Genomic DNA, 20,253 nt, shown 5'->3' with positions numbered 1-20,253 from the left:
AGTCTTGAAAGTTTATGATCGTCTTGAAAAGAGACTCGGGGGAAGAGGCATGGTCTCATGGGCTTGTTTAACCATTCCGATACTATAAACTGAAATGTTAATTTTCTACTGAATCATGTCATTGGCTTCTGAAGGTGACAATCAAGAAATGCAGAAATATTTATAATGTTTACAATATTTATAATATTGATCACAAATAAAATCTCATCCCGCACTCACTTGGACGCCTGGAGTAATTCTGATGCAATCTTGTGTTGACAGGCGAAAAATGCAGCATGTTGCTAGATATCGGAACAATGGGGTACTAACTTGTACCAACAGCAAATTTGGGAAGCAACTTACTATACTTTATTTTCTATGAGTAAAAAAAAAAATATGCCGGTACTCATTTGTACCGTCAGTAAATAAGATTTGAGTTTGAAAGGCAGTTCGGGCATTACAAGGTCAGCAAACAGCGACATACACTTGTTACTTTTGTTTTCCGCGATACACAACAAACGTTTTTGATTGATGCAAAGAATTTTTGGTTCACATCTTGTATTTAGTTATTTGGGAATTTTTGTATTTCATAATTGTTGGAGGGAAAATTCATCACCTGCTTTTGATGAGCAATAGCTTTAACAATAGTCACAGCTTACTATGTAGTTACCACTTTGGCGTATGAAAAGCAATCCGAAAGCCCCAGCTCCTCCAAGTAAGTTCCTGCTGCCTGTCTATTTTTTTTTTCTTTCTGGATTAGAAATGTTGCTGCTATAGATTGCAAATTTCTTCATGTGGGACTATCAAAGGCTTTCTGATTCTGATTCGATTGCCGCTGTGGAACACTTTGAACAAATTGCACAATGCTTCTTGCATGTTTTGATTTGTGATCTTATATCACTTCACCTTTCTATGCAGCATAAAGCACATACCAGGTCAGTTGTTGGTGTGGGTTTTCGCACACAAGTGGGAGTTGGCACAGTCTCCTCTGTTTACGACAAGAACAGAGGGATGACACTTTGCACCCTTGAGTCCAATCTGGAACAAAGACGAATCTCATCCTTCTTCTTTGAGACAGCTCGTCTCTCTGATTAAACCAAAACATCCCCCAAGGTCACACAAGAGGGAGTAATCTTCTCCCATTTCATTCTCCTCCCTTTCCACTGACTCAACTGATGTTGCTAAATCACTCTCAGCTCGGCATCTTGTCATCAGTAACAGGACCTTGGACAGGTGCCTCTGAACCGAGTGGAACAAGTGGGTCCAACCTCTGCAGTGTTTTCATCAAGCTGCAAGAAAGAGCAAAAAAACGGGGGCGGGGGTTAGGGGGCGTATGCTGCATATGCTGGATACTTGTAACGATTTGTTGATTGGGGGTGGCATGCTGGGGGGCGTCCCTTTCAGTTGTCGAGCACATTTCAAGCCAACGATGCAAGCTCTTCAGCAAGCATGCGATGCGCGTCCACGTGGCCGCTGGAGCGCGTGACAGATCAACTCCGCTAACGCAAATTCCCTCCCCCCACCCCACGCGGCTTCAAGGTTTGCCCCTCCCGAAGAGCACCAATCTCAGATGGCTACAATGAGGGGGCGGGAAGGATAGTTTGAGAAGGGTTGAGCTTCTTTATGCGCGAGGACGCCAATTTCTCTGTTATTCTACCACTGACAACAAGCAAAATAAATAAATAAATAAAAGGAATCCCAAAAGGAAGCAGAAAAACATCGGCCGGACCACGCGTCAGACCCCCATTAACTCTAAAGACCGGAGTAGGGGAAAGAAGCAAAAACAGCAGGAAGACGATCTTTTTTACGAGTGGTGAGAGCTGCTTTTTTATTTTAATTCCTTCTGATTATGTTTTGCGTTTTGAAGGTGCCGCACATGTGGTTGGAAAGCGCTCGGTTAACGTGCATGTTTCATTCGCATGCAACAACTGCGGCTTGTGGCGCGACTGCGATATACGGTTGAACCGGTCTCCTCTTTGCATGCGGACGTGTTGTCTGTCTGCATGTGTGGGAAACGTTTGTTTTTATTGTTAGGATCTCCTTTAAACAGCACTGGATTTGAATGACCGTATTTTGCAGCGGTGTCCAGCCCGACCCCCCACCCCCTCCCCACCCCTTTGCGAACCAATGCGACACGAAAGAAGGTAGCGCTGATGGTGACACGTCCTTAAGGAGCGATTCAAAACGACGTGATGACCCGTGACGCAAATTAGAGGTTGACGCAAATACTGGAAATGCGCATGCTGTTTGTTTGGAAAGCTGTCAGACACAACCTGCCGCAACCAGTGACAAGACTGTTGAGCAGGCGCTAACTTAACCTTGGAACCAAAGCTCCAGCAAATACACCCCTACTACCCCACCCCATCCACTCCACAGTCTTACACCCATCTTTCCAGTCAACACTGCTAAACACAATATGCACCGAGAAATATATTTGTGAAAGCTACTGCATATGTATTTGATGTGTATGGTTAAAAAGGAAAAGGTACTTTAACAATGATATACTCTGGATTTATCCCATTTCTTGCGGATCAGTGGGCAGCCAAGCACCCTGGAATTAGATAGTGGGCTCAGTCAAGGGAAGTGACTGGAAATTATATTTTGTATCCATACCTGTAAACTTATAAGTTTCCTCGCATTTGATACATTTTGTCATTTCTAATTACGTACGGCGTGTTTATAATCATTTATAAGGACAGTTCATGTTTATTATGTTTGTTAAAGTAATTATAAGTGCCTTGCATGCTGGGTCCGAGAGGACAGTAATTTCATCTGTGCTGTATGTCATACATATTAGCATATTTGACAATAAAGCTGACTTTGACTTTGACTATTAGCCAAGGTTGACAGGTATGTGTTTCTAATGGGAAAGCAGCGAATATAAAAAACAAAGACAGACATGGGAGCAATCCACAGCAAAAAGGCCTAAAGGTGCAATTTGAACCAAAGGTCTTGCTCGTATCTTTTTAGGTAGAAGGTGAAAAAACTGGGAATATCGAAACTGTGAACTGAAAGTCATTCTATGTAATAAAGCATCATGTACATCAGAAAGATTGAGAAAATACCAAGATGCATAAAGCTGTTATCGGGGCTAAGGAAAGAATTTTGATCATAAGAATTCCATCTATACGTCTGTAAGCTCTCAGTCGTACAGGAGTGCTCCATCGATGAAAAGGTTTCTTCAGCCGTCATCTGTACTTCTTTAAAGGTGTCGGACGTTTCGCTTCTAATCCAAAATTAGTGCATCCAAAAGATAGGGTGCCAAATGAAAAACAAAGTAATTCAATAGTATTCAATACATTGTAAGAATGAAAATTGTAAAGAGCAGTACATTGGGGAGACTAAACAAATTCTCAAAAAAAGACTATCAACATCGCATGGATAATACTAGTGGGCCTCAATCGGCAGTACATATGCACCTAAAAGCTAGCAACCACTCATTTGACGACAATGAGGTTAAAATGTTAGCGAAAGAACATAGATGGTTTGAAAGGGGAGTAAAAGAAGTAATTTTCATAAAACAACTAAATCCTTCAGTAAACCGGGTTGGTGGGGTGAGGTTCAATTTGGATCGTTCATACAATAGCCTGCTTAGGCAACATAGGATTAGTAATACTGATGAGGTGATACCGGTCGAAGTGGGGAAATCAGGCCAGTCTTTAGTCAGAACGACAGGAACTATCAGTGGAGCAGCTACAGGGAGTAGTCCTCTGCTCCCCACAACCTGAGAGCAGGGACCTATCATAGCAGTCATAGAGTCCGGCACCACCATGTCTGCACAGTAGGGATATATATATAGGGCCTAAACTACCAGTAACACTTTAGTTTGCTGACGAAGTTTCTTGGATAAGAAGCGAAACGTCCGACACCTTCAAAGAAGTACAGATGACGGCTGTAGAAAGCTTTTCATCAATTCCATCTATACATCCAGAAAGCTTAATCCTCATAAGGGGGGGTGCTGGAGCCAATCCCAGTCGACTTTGGGCACTAGGCAAGGGGACACCCTGAATCATAATTGTGTCAATTGTTTTTAAATAAAAGAAAAACCATAATTTAGAGGGTGTTTCGCAACTTTTAATGTTGCTTTAAGCCTTTAGCCTTTTATCGTCCAAAAATGGGGAAATCTACAATCTACAGCAGCAAAACTTTCTACTTCTCTTCCTTTCATAACCTTGCTGCTGTGAAATGTAAATGTCTCCACTGCGAGACAAATAAAGGTACATCCAATCCAACATTGAAAGGGGTGGGGGGATACAAAGTATTCTATGCACAAAAGAAAACGTCAGGAGACCGAAATGTATAACTGCCCAAAAAAGTTTCATAAAAAGAACTGTACATCGTGCTAATTATAAAAATACAGTATAAAATAATAGGTGTGCCATCTACATACATCATGTATCACATCATATCCAATCAATCCAACAGAAATACAACACTGCAGGTCATTTAGAACTTTATGTTCTTTTTGTCATGACATCATGACAATACTGTAGTAATGATTTTTTTTTTCATTTGTATTTCTTTTTTTGTGGTTATCTATGTTCTTGATATTGACTCATAAATATTGGTGATAAAAATTATGCTAACCCAGGAGTTGAGAGCCAAATTTCGGTGGCGCGAATGTTTGTTCACATTACAGAAAGTAGGCCCAATGTGACATGCAGACATTTCACATTAGGAAGTCTATTCATGCGTATTCTTTGTGCGTATTCACACACGTCTCTAAGCTGCTGAGCGCTGGTTTTATTTAATGGCTGTCTTGCTAAATCAAGACCATAAGAAGTCATTCCTTTTTCGAAAAGCATCTTTCATTCCTGCCACATTTTAAATTCCCCTAGTCCCCCCCCCCCACCTTCACATAGTCCTGTTTTACCACCGCTCTAATTTGATGTAATGCACAATCACATGTTGTACTCTGCAGCATCCCTCTCAAGTTTGTACACTTTGGGACTCAAAAAGCGATGACTGCGTGCACTCATGAGTGTGACTGCAAGTAAATGACTTTTCTTAGCCCTGTTTCTTCAGCAGTTGAGACTTACGGAACACCCCCCCCCCCCCCCACTGTATCTTTTTGCTGGAAATATGTGCAGTGGCGGAAAGCTAGGGGACTGATTTGTTGTCCGGCATGCAGCTAATAAGTCAAAGGAAGCAGAATTGTTTATTTTCCGCGTCACTTCCAGATGAATGTACTTTGTTTCGGTGACTTGGTGAAGCTAAAGAAATTTGCAATGGAAGATGGGGTTGCATTATATTGGGCTCTGGAGATCTACTAAAATCCAACATGTAAGGAATAACACTGGATTTGTTGACAGGATTAACTCTACTATATTATTTCTTGAGGCGTGTTATGACCGATGCAGTAAAAACTGCAGAGCATCTCCAATGATGAGAAGATAAACATATCCAAGGGACTTGAGGAAAAGCATCCTTTGCCCTGACAGACATGCAACTATCCCAAACTAAATGGATGTTTACCACATGTTTCTAAAAAGTCTAGGTAGGCGAAAAACACTGTCAAGACACCCGCATTCTACATGAGGCTATGAAAAAAAGCCACCCGACTCAAGTAGAAGCGTTGGAATACTGCATAACTAATGTCTGATGATGAAAAGGGTGATGCCAGCTGACAGGAGAGAATCACAAGAGCCCTCCAAGTGTATTGAAAACTCCACCGTGATCACGTCAGTCGTGACCAACAGGCTCTGAGCGAGTGTTAACATCGCGACTTCAAGATGACCACAAATGATACGAAGCAAAACAACAAGCGAGCCAAGTGGCGTTTCTAAATTAACAAGCGTGGACGCCAATATATTAAAACAAAAGTGCTTATGAAGTAAAGTCTTTTTATGTCACAGTCCATAAATTGATAACATTGTTTCAACTCTGTCAGCAAATGCCACTTTTGTAGATTCACATTTTTTTGGCAGCGACTGAAGACTCCTGCCAAGACTAATCTCATGTGAACGCGTGTCTCAGCAATTTAAGGAATAAAAGTACTCCCCAAAACTTGACAAAACATCTTCAACAAGCGCATAATGAGTAGAGGAAATCAATGGCTATTGATTGATGAGCTGCCGTTGGAGTCGTCACTGTAAACTGCTCACTAACTTCATTTGAATTTGTGATGGGATTCATTCAAGTGTATTTTCACTGGCTTTGGAAGACTAAGACAAAATAAGGATCCAAATAATACTCAATTAAATCAATTCACGTGGAACAAAAGTTCTCTCAGGATGCAGGGTCGACTCAGATGTCCTCACAGATGTTCTTTTGTTTATCACAATCGCTGGCGCCTGGTTTGAAGTGCAAAGCAACAGGAGGTGGAATCAGAGACGAGGGGGGGATCAGTGATGTGCAGTCAGGGGAGGCAGGTGAGGCTGTGCCTCACCTGTCATCATGGAAATATCAAATGACAAAATAAATTAAACGGTTATATTTATTTAGTGATTTGTACTTTAACATTCTTTTCCATTTAAGTTCACCATTTTTGGAATTTTTTTTTCCAAAATCGCTGAATTTTCACATTTACTGTTCAGATACTAAGAAGAGACGAGCGGTGAGGCATCAGCCGGCTGAGCCTCACCATGGATTGCGCAATGACCATGCTAACTGTGCTGGCTTGCTCTGCAGTGAGACCGCAATTCTGCCCCTCTGCATATCGCTATTAAAGTGTTCAAAAGCTTTTAGTATATGAACTAAATTTCTACAGTTTAGCTGGTGTAAATAATGTACAGTCACTGTACATTATAAACACTGTACTACAGTTTTTATTTTATTTTTATCAAAACTGTGTGCCTAGGTGAGGCACACAGTTCTCCTGCCTCATGACAGGGGGCGCTGGTGATTACAGATTCTTCTTGCGACTCCTCGGCTGCAGAATAATAGAATTAGTGACAGAAAGCTACAGTAAACAGTTAGCAAGTTAAGTGCAACCATCCAGTCATTTTTTCGTGTTGCTTGCCCTTATTTTCAGAATGGAGGATTATATCTCTAAATTGAAAGAATGTTCTAAACTGGACTTTTAATCGAAGCAGGAGATAATAATTAAGGAAGACCAACACCGGACTGTATAGCTCACAAACGGTGAGGGGTGGATGTAAATCTCCTGGACAGCTTTTCAGCTTTTTGGCCCAGAAGGATCTCATTGAAACTATTCCTGAAGCGACAAAGTTGCTCCAGCTCGTGCTCACTATTCCAGCTACTACAGCATCAGTGGAGCGGTCATTCTCAGCACAAAAGACTGAACACATACAGTCGGAACAGGACTGATCAAGGACGACTTTCTTCACTGGGAGTGATCTCCATTGAGACAGAGAGACTTGGACTTCATGTATAAGTAAAGGTAACACGATAATAACATTTTTTTATGCTACAATTTGTATAGAGTATATAAAGAAGACATGACATTTTAAACAAAACACGTTAACTGTTGCCAATCAAATGGTGAATAAGCTACTCTGTGGAGTACATTCATATGTTTGTAAATCTGACTATGATGACGTCAGTGCCTCACTAGCCATGAACTTCACCGAACGTCACTGGGGAGGACTCTATCCATGCGCTCACTGCAAAGTTGTCTCATATTCATCTTTTGACAGTAAACTCGTTATCGGTGTGGAGCAAAAATAATGCATTTCATTCTCTCTGATAAGAAGAGGCTATCGAAAATATAATACGGACACAGCTTTGCCCGTATTTTCACAAATGATAAACAGCACAGTCTGCCTGAGACCTTTTGGGTCACAAGTTCATGCTTAAGCCTAAAGTTGAATATCCGGGAAGCTCTACTGGAGAGACAAAATATCCACAGGTCCTGCGGAGAAAAAAACCTCACACTTGAAAGGTTGCAGATGGAATACAAATTGCCTGAGTCACACAATTCACTACATATATTTTACCTGAGAGAGGAGTGATCACAATAAAACTTTCAATATATACAAACCTATACCTATCTGACCTTCAAATTTCTATTCCCTCTCGTTCCCTCAGATCCTCTTCCTCCCTCCACTTATGTGTGCCCCCTGCCCGTCTCAGCACAATGGGGGACAGAGCTTTTAGCCGCTCTGCCCCCAAACTCTGGAACTCACTTCCTCCTAACCTTCGTAACATTGATTCATTGATTCTCTTCCCACCTTCAACTCCTACCTATTCAAAATTGCATTTTCTATGTACCTTGATCTGTTGTTTCTATTTATAATTGAATTTTATTTATTATTGTATCTATGCTTGTCTGTGACTGTAAAGTGTCCTGAAGAGCTTTGAAAGGTGCTTGAAATAAAATTTATTATTATTATTATTATTATTATTATTATTATTATTATTATTATTATTATTATTATAAGCGGCTTGTTACTTTTGGAAAACAGTGGACATTTTGCAGATCTATGACAAGTAAAAATGGAATAGAATACCACCTTAAATTGGTGTTTCTACTTCTGAATCGATGCATTGGAATTTCAGTAAAGTGACACTGTCGGCCAAGGAGACATAGTTTGTTCGAGAGATCACAACTGGTCTGCATAACAACTAAAGACCGTAAACATGTCACAGTGCATGCATTAAGTTTCATGAAGCGAAATGAACAGCCAACTGGTCAAGGTATACAGTAGTTTGTGTCACTTTGCTATCAAAACGCAGACTATACCGTATGTACAGATTTATGGACACTTCTTTATTTTCCCCTTGAGCAGAATAAAATCACTTTTCATCCATGTTGTATCCTTGCTGCTTTTAAACCGCTCTTTGTGATACTTAACTCATTCACTGCCAGACATGTGCAAAAATGTGTCCACTTCAGTGCCAGGGTTTTTGTCATTGTCACTGGAATTCCAGGACCCACATAATATTGAGTTTTAGGACTACATAAACATTCAATGCAGCGTAAGAAACCTTAGACTCTCTTCTTTCATCAGAAAAAGAGTTAATTCCTAAATTTTATGGATCTGGAGGTATATGAGCTTGAAATGAGAATGGCTGTCCAAAATACAATGCAATACTTACATATTGGTTTATATAGCACTATAGCTGAAGCTGGAACAAAGGGCTAACATTGAAAAAGGGGAAATGGTGCCCCCTTGTGGAAGGGAAAACATTGCCACATGCCATGGCCAGTGCTCTATCGGTACCCAAACAAGAAAAAACCCAAAGCAATTCGGGAATGGCGCTCTTCGTCAGATTTTAAATTTCTGAATAAATTTGTGAATGGCAGTTAAATGAGCCATGCCAACCACACTTCTTAATTTGACCCTCATACTTAAGACCGCGTTGAGAGCAAAAATGGCTCTTGATGTTTGTATGGAACAAAGTCAGACGTATTATTGCTGCTTGGTTCGAGTTTCCCCTTGATGGCAGAATCTTGTGACTAACCTTGTTAGTGCAGCGCTCAGCTTCCCTAGGTTGAAATCCCCTCAGAGCACATAGCAGGGGGGCTGCCTGTTGCTCTCCAACCGTCATCATACTGGACAGCTCCTGCAGGACAAAGAAGAGGGAGGATATTTCTTACTTGTGAATTGCACTAAGTGATGTTGAGTGGCATCAACTCGGTTTCACGGATTTCTTGCTGATGACTAATCCATTCTGGTCCGGAGATGGTTAGACCAGCATCTTACTGACAAAATGTATTACAGACATCAACATGGAAAAAAAGAGGAAGTCATATCTGATTTATTATTTGTCTGGAGCAGGGTGTGAATGTCATTTTTTTGCCACGGTCCACATTGTAGATAGGGTTTCCTCTTATGAATTTGGGGAAACCATTAGAATGTTTCATCTCCTCCACATATTACATACAGAACACACAACAAATTAATCAATAACTAGTTTTCAAATCTGAAGTCAAGAATAATTGTCACGATTTGCAAGGTAATGGTCGTGGTGGAACCCAAAAAAGCAGGCAGGAGGGGGGAGCAGGTTGTATTTGACAAATTTTATTAAATAAAGTCAGTGGGCAGGAGTAAAACATGACGAGATGAAACAAACCTGACAGGATGAAACAAACAATGACCTGACACTGAATTGTCGTACCGGATATCCCTTTAACTGCCACTGATTAAAACTACACGACCAAACGACCAACATCTGTGCAGCTACAGGCGGGGCCCGACAGTGCCACCCGTTGGTCGCAAACACAAACATGACAATAATGACTGTTATTGTGGTTTATATATCACAATTTGAAATTTTGGTTGGGACTTTAGCAAGCATTAAAATCGAATAAAATGATCCAGATTTGGCCCCCGGGCCTTGGCTTTGACACCTTGGTCTAGAGCAATGCTTCCTACCAAAACAACAGTTCATTTTCTTTTTAAACAACCCTCTCTTATGTTTTATGAGTTGTGAAATGTGCCAGATATTCACTTTGCATGCCAAACCACTTATTGGCACATTGCGATCGAGACTTTGGCAGATTGGCTGATTTAGATTTTATTAGTAGCAAACAGAGAAACCAAATGAGTCACAGTTGCATGGGCAACATTTGCCAGTTGCGACTTTTAACAAATTGTTCGCCGCCTCAGTGGAACGTCGAAAAAGTCTACATGGCTCGGACCACCTACTCATGCTGTTAACACGCTACCTGAGGGATGGCATTGCACTCTTCAAGCAGGAGTCATTGCAGGGTCATCGGCCAATGTGGTCTACAACAGACACGTCACAGTATTTGATAAAGGCCGCTCTGTGGGGCAATGGTTGACACCTTGGTAATTGGAGATTGGTTCCATCGATGGAGATATGGAATTGCCCCCAGTGATTACAAACCTCGTTTTTCCGGGGATTGACATGCCACCCTTTACCGTAACAGTACAATCAGGCCGTTTAATTGTCAGAGCTTAAAACAAGAATCAATAGCAATAACATAACAATGTTTGGCATCAGCTTTGAAAAACACAGCAAATTTTTGTGGACATGCGGATTCCTACTGGGACGACTTTGTTATTAGTCAATGTTTGTTCTTCACATTTTCTGTTCTCCGATGACTAAGGAAGCACCTTCTCTGATAAGTCTCAGTGTTAAAAAAAAAAGACTTAATTGCCTCGTGTCAGCCAAATTACCAAAATGTGTTACTGTGACAATTTCAAACAATGTGAGGCGAAACATCCGACACCTTCAAAAAAGTACAGATGACGGCTGAAGAAACCTTCTCATCAATGTGAAGAGCAGTATGGCCAGCAAAATAAGTCAGGTGATTTAGTCATCATACTGTCTTTCATGCAAGTGTTTATCATGGAGGACTTTTATGTCATTTGAAGTTGTCACGATGTAGTTGGCGACCAACGGGTGGCGCTGTCGGCTCCGCCTGCACAGGTGTTGGTCGTTCCAATCAATGGCAGACTGTCATGTTCTGGTTGGCGAACAACGGATAGCGCTGCCGGCGGTTTTAGATTTTGTTCCTGCTGAGTCTATTTTAATACAATTTGTCAAATAAACCTGTCTGCATTTTTGGCATCCACAACCACCATCACCACCTCGTATACCGTGACAGAATTACCCGACCAACCATCCGATCCCTCGGGTACAACGGACCGGTCTCATTTCCACCTGAATCGCACTCACGCCCACGACAAGCCGTGCCGTGTCCACGTCAGGCCGAGACCTCTTTCCAGGTGGCCGTCCAGGGTGACACTCGATGTCTGGCAGTGCGACATCCACGTCGAGCCATGCGTCGTCACGTGATTGTGTGAGTAGGGTCGCATTCACGTCCACAACGAGCCATGCCGTGTCCACGTCAGTCCGAGACCCCACTCAGCGCTGGATCCCGCAGGTGCTAAGGACTTGTCTCGTTTCCCCGGTGCCGGGCAGTTCACGTCTACGTTAGGCCACGCCTCATCAAGTTTAAATTGCGTCACACGACGAGCCGTGCAACGTCCACGTCGAGTCATGCATCGTCACGTGATTGCGTGAGAAGGGTCACACTCACGTCCACAACGAACCGTGCCGCGTCCACGCTCACGTCAGGCCGAGTCCCGTTCCCATCAGGCCGCCGCCCATCATATGCCGGTGAGGCAACGGTTGCCGTCTCCACTATTGTTCCCTGGTATTTGACACAATTTGTCAAATACATCTTGTGCTCCCTCCTACCTGCTTTTTTGGGATCCGCAACCACCATCACCACCTCACATACCGTGACAAAAGTGCTAACTTTGGGTTTAAGAAAATTCCACAAAGATGGTGGCCCCGTTTACGTAACACATACGTTACACTCACACAGCTCCAAATCATGTTCAATTAAGTATTGCAAGACTTTCAAACAGATCGGAAAATCTTGTGTACACAGGGTGCTGCAGCGAGGTGCACAGGTGCTCTTGGCTGAATGTTTTCATCAAGAAAACAATTGAACCTCCTATGTGCATACACGGTCTGACTGTGTGCAGCGAATCTTTACATCAAAATTAGATTGGGATCTTGGTGTATGTCCCACCTGAGTCAGCTTCTGCTCCCACCATGCCGCAAAACAATACGAGCCTCAGAGTTTGTACTGTTTACTGATTTTTATGAACTCATTCAAAAATGCACATTATTTGCTTTAAAACAAGCTTGGGTGTTTCCCGAAGGTAATTCACAGGCCTAATAGACCTTTAGGACCCACGCCTGTCAATCAGTAGACCGTAGTTGCCTAGTTATTGCATTTACTTGCATACATGGATTTTCTTACGCAAATGACTGCAATGTTTTGCATGTCATTTTAAATACATGATGGTTTGAATAGTGGGATAATCTCCCCCTTTCTTTCTCCAAGGGTGATTTCCCAACTAGGACCGTATTATTATTTTTAATCATAGCCTGCCAGATAACTGCAGGCATTTTAATTGTGCAGCATTTGGCCACAGTCACACTGTTTCAGCCTACACTCGATGCAGTCGGTAAAATAGACAAGCTCTTTAGATTACGTCATGATTGCATTGGCCTGTTCGAATATGGCACTACAGATGGGACTCATAACAACACAAAAAAAAATGATGTCGTCAAGCTAAAACAAAACAATTGGCATACATTTGGGACTATTGCAGTCATCGGGGTTACTTGACAAAATCTCTGTGAAATATCCAGATACAGTATGCCCACTGTGGAAGCTGTGAACTGTAAATGGTGTGATGCCTGGCTGTTTTTGCTCATGCTGTGTGAAACTCTCGTCTTCATTAAAAAAAAAAAGCCAATACGTGTATTTCGATCTTGAAGAGTGTTTGGACTGACTAGAATCTAAACAAAAGCTGTGCATTGTATATGTGGAGAAAAACCTTTGCAGCATTGATTTCTCCAGTCGCTGGAAGGCTAGTTAAAAGGATCCCTGACATGTTTGCCTAATGATTTATTTGGTTGTGAGTAACTTAACTTAAAATCCAATTTCCACAAACAATTTCCACTTCATTTAACAGTTGGGTTCCTTTTAATACATCCCCATCGATCATAGAAAAGGACACCGTGCAAAAATGCCTCTACAGGGTTCAGAGTCAGCTTGGATTGGCATGAATTCTACCTAATGAGGACAATCAGTATAAAAAAATAGATAAAAGGACGGATGGTGCAGATTACCCCACAATGCCCACTGCTTTGTTTATGTCTCATCCACCACCCCCTATCAATATCATCAATGCCACATAAACCATAATAGCTACCAGCCAATCTATGTTGACAAATAAAGTTGAATAATGTTGAATAATAAAAAGAAACTATATTTATGCCGCCCAAAACAATATTTGTCCAACTCCCCATGTTTATCACACAGACATCACTCAATCAATGGGGTATGGTTGCCACCAGTGACGTGCAGTCAGGGGAGGCAGGTGAGGCACCTGTCATCATGGAAATATCAAATGAAAAAATAAATTAAAGAGTTATATTTATTTAGTGATTTGTTACTTTAAAGTTATTTTCCATTTAACTTCACCATTTTTGGATTTTTTTTTGAGAATTGCTAAATTTTCACATTTACCGTTCAAATACTAAGTAGAGACGAGCGGTGAGGCATCAGCTGGCTGAGCCTCACCATGGATTGCACAATCACTATGCTAACTGTGCTGGCTTGCTCTGCAGTGAGACCGCAATTCTGCCCCTCTGCATATCGCTATTAAAGTGTTCAAAAACTTTTAGTATATGAACTAAATTTCTACACTTTAGCTGGTGTATATAATGTACAGTCACTGTACATTATAAACACTGTACAACAGTGTATTTTATTTTCTTTTTATCAAAACTGTATGCATAGGTGAGGCACACAGTTCTCCTGCCTCATGACAGGGGGCGCTGGTGATTACAGATTCTTCTTGCGACTCCTCGGCTGCAGAATAGAATTACATGTAGTGACGACAAGCTACAGTAAACAGTGAGCAAGTTAAGTGCAACCATCCAGTCATTTTTTCACGTTGCCCTAGCTTTATTTTCAGAATGGAGGGTTACATATCTAAATTGAAAGAATTTTCTAAACTGGACTTTCAATCGAAGCAGGAGATAATAATTAAGGAAGACCAACACCGGACTGTATAGCTCACAAACGGTGAGGGGTGGATGTAAATCTCCTGGACAGCTTCTCAGCTTTTTGGCCCAGAAGGATCTCATTGAAACTATTCCTGAGGCGACAAAGTTGCTCCAGCTCGTGCTCGCTGTTCCGGCTATTACAGCATCAGTGAAGCGGTCATTCTCAGCACTGAAAAGACTGAAAACATACAGTCGGAACAGGACTGATCTCGGACAACTTTCTTCACTGGCAGTGATCTCCATTGACATAGAGAGACTTTTAAAACTGAATAAAGATAAGGAAGGCTTCTACAAAGAAGTTATCGATGCCTTTCTTCAGAAGGAGTGGCGCATGGACTTCATTAATAAGTAAAGGTAACACAATAATGTTTTTTTATTCTTTTTTTTCTATGCTACAGTTTGTATATAAAGAATGCTGACATGACATTTAAACAAAACACGTGAACTGTTGCCAATCAAATGGTGAATAAGCTACTCTGTTGAGTTCATATGTTTGTAAATCTGACTGTGATGACGTCAGTGCCTCACCAGCCATGAACCTCACCGCACGGCACTGGTTGCCACAGGAACAAGAACAAAGCAGTCCAAGGTTTTGGGGTGTCTTTAAATGAAAATAGGTTTCAAATAATGACTGCAAAGTGGAGTAAGGTTGAGAAAAAGTCTGTGTGGGCATACTGACCATCACATACTGCTGTTATTTTTGGTACTCATTTGCTCATGTAATATTGCAGATCCTGCTATTGCTAGTTAGAACATACAGATCAGCAATTTGACATCATTCCGAGCATAATGAAGAGATATTTTAATGTTAAAACACATACTCTATTCTTTTTGGAAGCTGCCAGCAGTCTCCTGATTGAAGATATGTTTTGAACATGCTCAGAGAACATTTTGATTAATGCTAAAACGAGAAAAGAAATTTATGATAAAAAGTGGTCCGGTGGTTGATTTTGATAGAAAGCTATGTGGAATTATTTGATGACAGTGTCCTGACACCAGCATATACCCCCATCACCGCAATGTTTGACAGCAGAATTAGGTTGGACAAAAGAGGGATATACAAATTGATAACAATCTATAACAATCAGCACGAGTGTCATCTTCCTGTTACTAGGCTGCAAAGAAAGACCTCGGAATCGCCTCAATTTCTATCAGCGAATGCCGCAAACAGACTGCATTGCAAGGCTCTCACTGCTGTTTTGATGAGTTTGACTTGATGCCAAGAATGTAAGCATCGTTCTCAGAAAGGACAGGACGACCAATAGCAACGTCTCAGAATGTCTCTTTGAGGTGAACATAGAAAGAGAGAGAGCGAGAGAGAGAGCGATGCTCAGTATTTTTTGCTCGTTTGACAAACCCACCCAATATGTCTTCCTGCCTCCCGCCTTTGTCAGATACACTGACAGTGTTCATTATAGCTTCTGCCCAACCAGCAAACTTCTCCCGAGTCATACTTACTGCACTAGTAGTCAAATCTCCTCTTATCACAAGAGTCACTCTCACCAGCCGCTCCAGCAGCAGCCCACACAGAGCATCCCGAATTATGTCGAGCGCAGATACCCAGTCACATTTCCGTCATGGGGCTGATGCCGTCACAGTCCAAGGAGCAGAAAAGCTGTTTTATACCATCATCTGCCAAAGTCTCTGCCAGCATTGCACTCGCCTGTGCAGCATCCGGCATCATGCTTTCTGCAGTCATAATCGGTCATGCTCACACGACTGCTACACAGCCTCAACACCTGGCGCTGTGTCCTCCATGAGACCAAGCAGCCATAGCTGGCGTCACACTTGCCAGAGGCGCCTTCAGCAGTGCCATCATTCATACTTAGTGGGACCCGACCGGCCACACAAAAAGGGCCTGCAAATATTTCCTTGGCAAGTCCTCACAACCAGGCGTTAAGATGATCTTAGCCCACAGTTAGTTACCCTTGTCATCATTCCTACAGGGGGTGTGGAGCAGATAACAAATTAAATAATACCATTGATATGCATATCTCCACATACCACATGAGGTTCTATGCATCAAATTGAGATATGTTTTCTATTCAGGCAGCATAATGTGATGGGAATAGAACGTGATGTGTGTTTGGGAATATGAAGCAGAGACATTTTCCACATCCGTTCCTGGGATAAGATTTCTTACAGCTCTGCTTTCAACTTAAGGTAAGAAGCCCATCAGTTACATCCTATTGTTTCAGATGAGAAAGCGGGAGGAAGTCTGGGCTAAATTCATAAATTTTGAGTGTGGTTAAATTTTCTTCAATCCATCTAGATTTGAGCTCAAGCTTTGGAACTCCATTTCAAGTTTAAAAATGCACTTTCCTGTTATAGTGCGCTACATTAGTAGCGAAGAAACATTCAAGTACCCTATTTTCCGGTGTATAAGGTGCACCCAAAAGCCTTCATTTTCTTCAACAGCTGGCTCTGCGCTTTATATGCAGGTGTGCTTTATATGTGAAGTAATATTGAGCCACAGCAGGTCTCACAACTAACCCCAGCCTCGACTGGAGTGCCTTATAATGTGGTGTGCCTTATATTTGGAAAACTTATTTCATTCATTGAAGGTGTGCCTTATACTCAGTGCACGTTCTATATGGAAAACGTTTGAAAATACACAATTCCCTGGAGGTGTGCCTTATACTCCGGTGTGCCTTATACACCAGAAAATATGGGGTAAATTAATGTTCGGTCAGCTATAGAAATACAGATGTTGTCATCAAATCAACATTTTAGGATGAGGCAAATATGATTTCAAAGAGCAGTTGAAATTATTTTATTGAGACAGCTAAACCCAAACACTATTTGCAAGGCTATTACCAGGCGGTAAGCAGTTGTATATCAATTACTGCTATGCAATATAGCTGTCGGTCATGTCAGGACCAGCTGTAACATTTTTAACATTGACACCAAATTTAAGCTGCATTACGATGTCAATTCATAAACATTGTATCTAAAATGACTTTTTGAAAACCAAACTGAAAATAGGAATCAATTTGTCTGTCTATATTTGCCGGTTGACATTTTTGTTTCTGTACAAAATGTGGTGGAGCTCTAATAGCTTGGGCGAAAAAAAACAATATCAACCAATTACGACTGATAAAATGTCTATCAAACTAAACTGACATTTTCATCCACACACCCATGTTACACCCATAATGGAAGAGGGCATTTGGAGTATTTTGATTGATGGAAATGACCCGGAAAGCCCATCTGAGAATTACCAGCCCATCTCATCGTCTTGCACTATTGACTCCCAACTCCCAATGTAATCACAGAATGGAGCTTGACGTGTTTGGCTGAAGACTCTGGTGAAATTAAACCACCATTTATGTGCGTTTAATATACAGGCCTGCTTAAGTACTTTTGCGTTATGAGATATAAATAAAAAAAGTCTACCAAGGAAGACCGTATAAATAGGTAAAGTAATGTTGATCTTTCCACACACTCAAGATCCATTTGTAATGACTTATCGGCACATTTCTATTTTCTGAAATTAACTCAAATTTAACACCACACATTGGAACCCTATTTTTCCCCGGACAATAGGTGACCTCAGATTGAGTCAGGGAAAAAACTATTTAAGGAAGATCTTTTTCTCCTATTCATGCTTTCAAACTTTGACTGTCTTTACAACAAAAACATTGTTGAAATAAGTTTTAACTGAAGTTTGCATGACACCGTTCACTTCATCCAAATAATGTTTCATCAGGACAAGATTTCGATGCTCTGGCTTGGAGAATCTTATTGTGTGACATCGACGGTTCATTAACAAACCTAAATAGTGTGAACGCGTTAATAGCAGAACGTGCTGTTGCTTATGGACTCATCTCAAAATGCATGGTTAGTGATTTTATTGGATAATAAATAGTAGCCAACCCCTCGGTGCCCAAGTGATTTCACCCTGTTAATTTATCACTATCTGGCTGGAAGCCAATGTTCTTGTCGAGAGAGCCACCTTAATAAGGTTACAACATAACAGTCTGGGTACTTTTTTGCTCCCACGAATACCCTTCAGCAGTGACATATAACTTTAGAATTGTCCTGCAGCAACTTGGACACGGTACTGATATCATCCGATTTTTTAGAAACATATATCATTTGATCAGTATTCCCTCCAGTGAAATGAGGTATACGCTCTACCAATGATGTGATAAAACCTGCTCATTCAAATTTTTTTGACTCTTCCTGCCAAAGCCGTGTACGAAGTTAAAAAAAGTGTGCCGGGTTTTTTTCTGTGAAAGTGAGCAGTACAAGTTAAGTACTCTCTCCGACTCAGCATGATTCCCACTTGATCCTTGGTTTCACTCCCTGGTGCGTTCTACTATCTTTGTCACTGCTTTATTTCCTGTATATGATAGCTGTCCATGTTAAGTGCTTTGTTACAGCTTCAGCTGTTGTTAAAGCGCTATATACTGTAAATCAATATGTATTGTATTGTATTGTATTATAAGTACGGGCAACAAATTGCAAATCAATGTTTGTTGCCTACTCTGTGACTTTTGTTGGTGTATCTTAGTGTCAGGAGAACGCTGGAGATGACAATTCACAAAAGCAACTGGTGATGATGCCAGAAAATAATGGTAGTGAGATTATTAATATTTTATACATGGTGAAGAGGGGAAGGGGAAATTCACCCTGATAATGATAGATCCAAATTGGAACAACTAACACGATACCTTATTGAGCGGGCAGTGCTCATGCTGTCAGCACACTTTAAAAATGCAAACTCTCAACATATGTGGGAAATTGAACGGCGATATCATCTTATATGTATATGTGTGATTTTAAATTGAATGCTTGCAATTATTATTCAGTGTTGCATTCCTTAACCCTTCAAAAACAACACATTTGTGAAACTCCACAAAAACAAAAAGCCCCCATATATTTACTTCATGACGTATCCATCACATGCTATATGTCCTCAAACATTCTTGATTGTTCATGATTGTGCTGTTAAATTAGCTTCACTTGTGTTGGAAAGTCAAAGTGTGATAATCAAACCATCTTTTATGTTAGAATGCAATTACCAAAAACCTGATACCAGAAATGGATCCAAAATGGAATCAAGGGGTTAATGAGCAGGCTCATCATGAAATAATTACCGCCTTACAAACAAGTGGCGCATGCTGTGATTCATCAATCATGTAAATAACCTTACACCAAAATGCGGCAAAACAAATGTGAGACATCATTGGCCCGGTGTTGATAAAAGTTAAAATGTGCACATGATTAAAAATCTTTCTCTGGTTAAAAATGTTCCGGTTTATTCCAAAGGCCTTATCCTTTCGTCCACTGACGGGGTATTGTGTGTGAAATGGATTGCATGTGATGCATTTGTATTCCCATAGCAACCTCCCGGCACCAGATTACTCTGTTGACCGGCAAGATAATTCGCTGCATGCCTCACTTCAATTGCTGAACATTTGCAACCATGCAGGTACCCCTGAGTAATGCATGCCACATAAAGAGCATTGAAAGCAATATTCAAATCGTTTTTCTTTCCACTGTATTTTTCCCCAATAGAACGAAACTGTAACTCCAATGTAATGTAATGTAATGTAATGAGTACATTAGAGGGACAACTCACATTAGAGGCTTTGGAGAGGAAGTCAGAGAGGCCAGACTGAGATGGTTTGGACATGTCCAGAGGAGAGAGAGTGACTATATCGGGAGAAGGATGCTGAGCCTTGAACTGCCAGGCAGGAGACTGAGAGGAAGACCGAAGAGGAGGTTTATCGATGTGGTCAAAGAGGACATGAAGGTAGCTGGTGTGAGAGAAGAGGATGCACAAAACTGGGATAGATG

General features: G+C 41.2%; 1 protein-coding gene across 1 annotated transcript in view; it reads left to right on the top strand.

The window, feature by feature from the left end:
* The first annotated feature begins 1,525 nt into the window (after positions 1-1,525).
* gabra3 (gamma-aminobutyric acid type A receptor subunit alpha3) overlaps positions 1,526-20,253 on the top strand; it is a 79,732-nt gene continuing 61,004 nt past the window's right edge. Inside the window, exon 1 of the mRNA XM_089017325.1 lies at positions 1,526-1,792. The gene's annotated coding sequence lies outside the window, so the exon portion shown is untranslated. The remainder of the gene's footprint in view (positions 1,793-20,253) is intronic.

This window comes from Hippocampus bargibanti, linkage group LG16 (genome assembly GCF_051943395.1).
Source record: "Hippocampus bargibanti isolate YZ-2025 linkage group LG16, ASM5194339v1, whole genome shotgun sequence".
Lineage (NCBI taxonomy): Eukaryota > Metazoa > Chordata > Actinopteri > Syngnathiformes > Syngnathidae > Hippocampus > Hippocampus bargibanti.
Note: the sequence above shows the minus strand (reverse complement) of the source record. Positions and strands in the feature narration are given on the sequence as shown.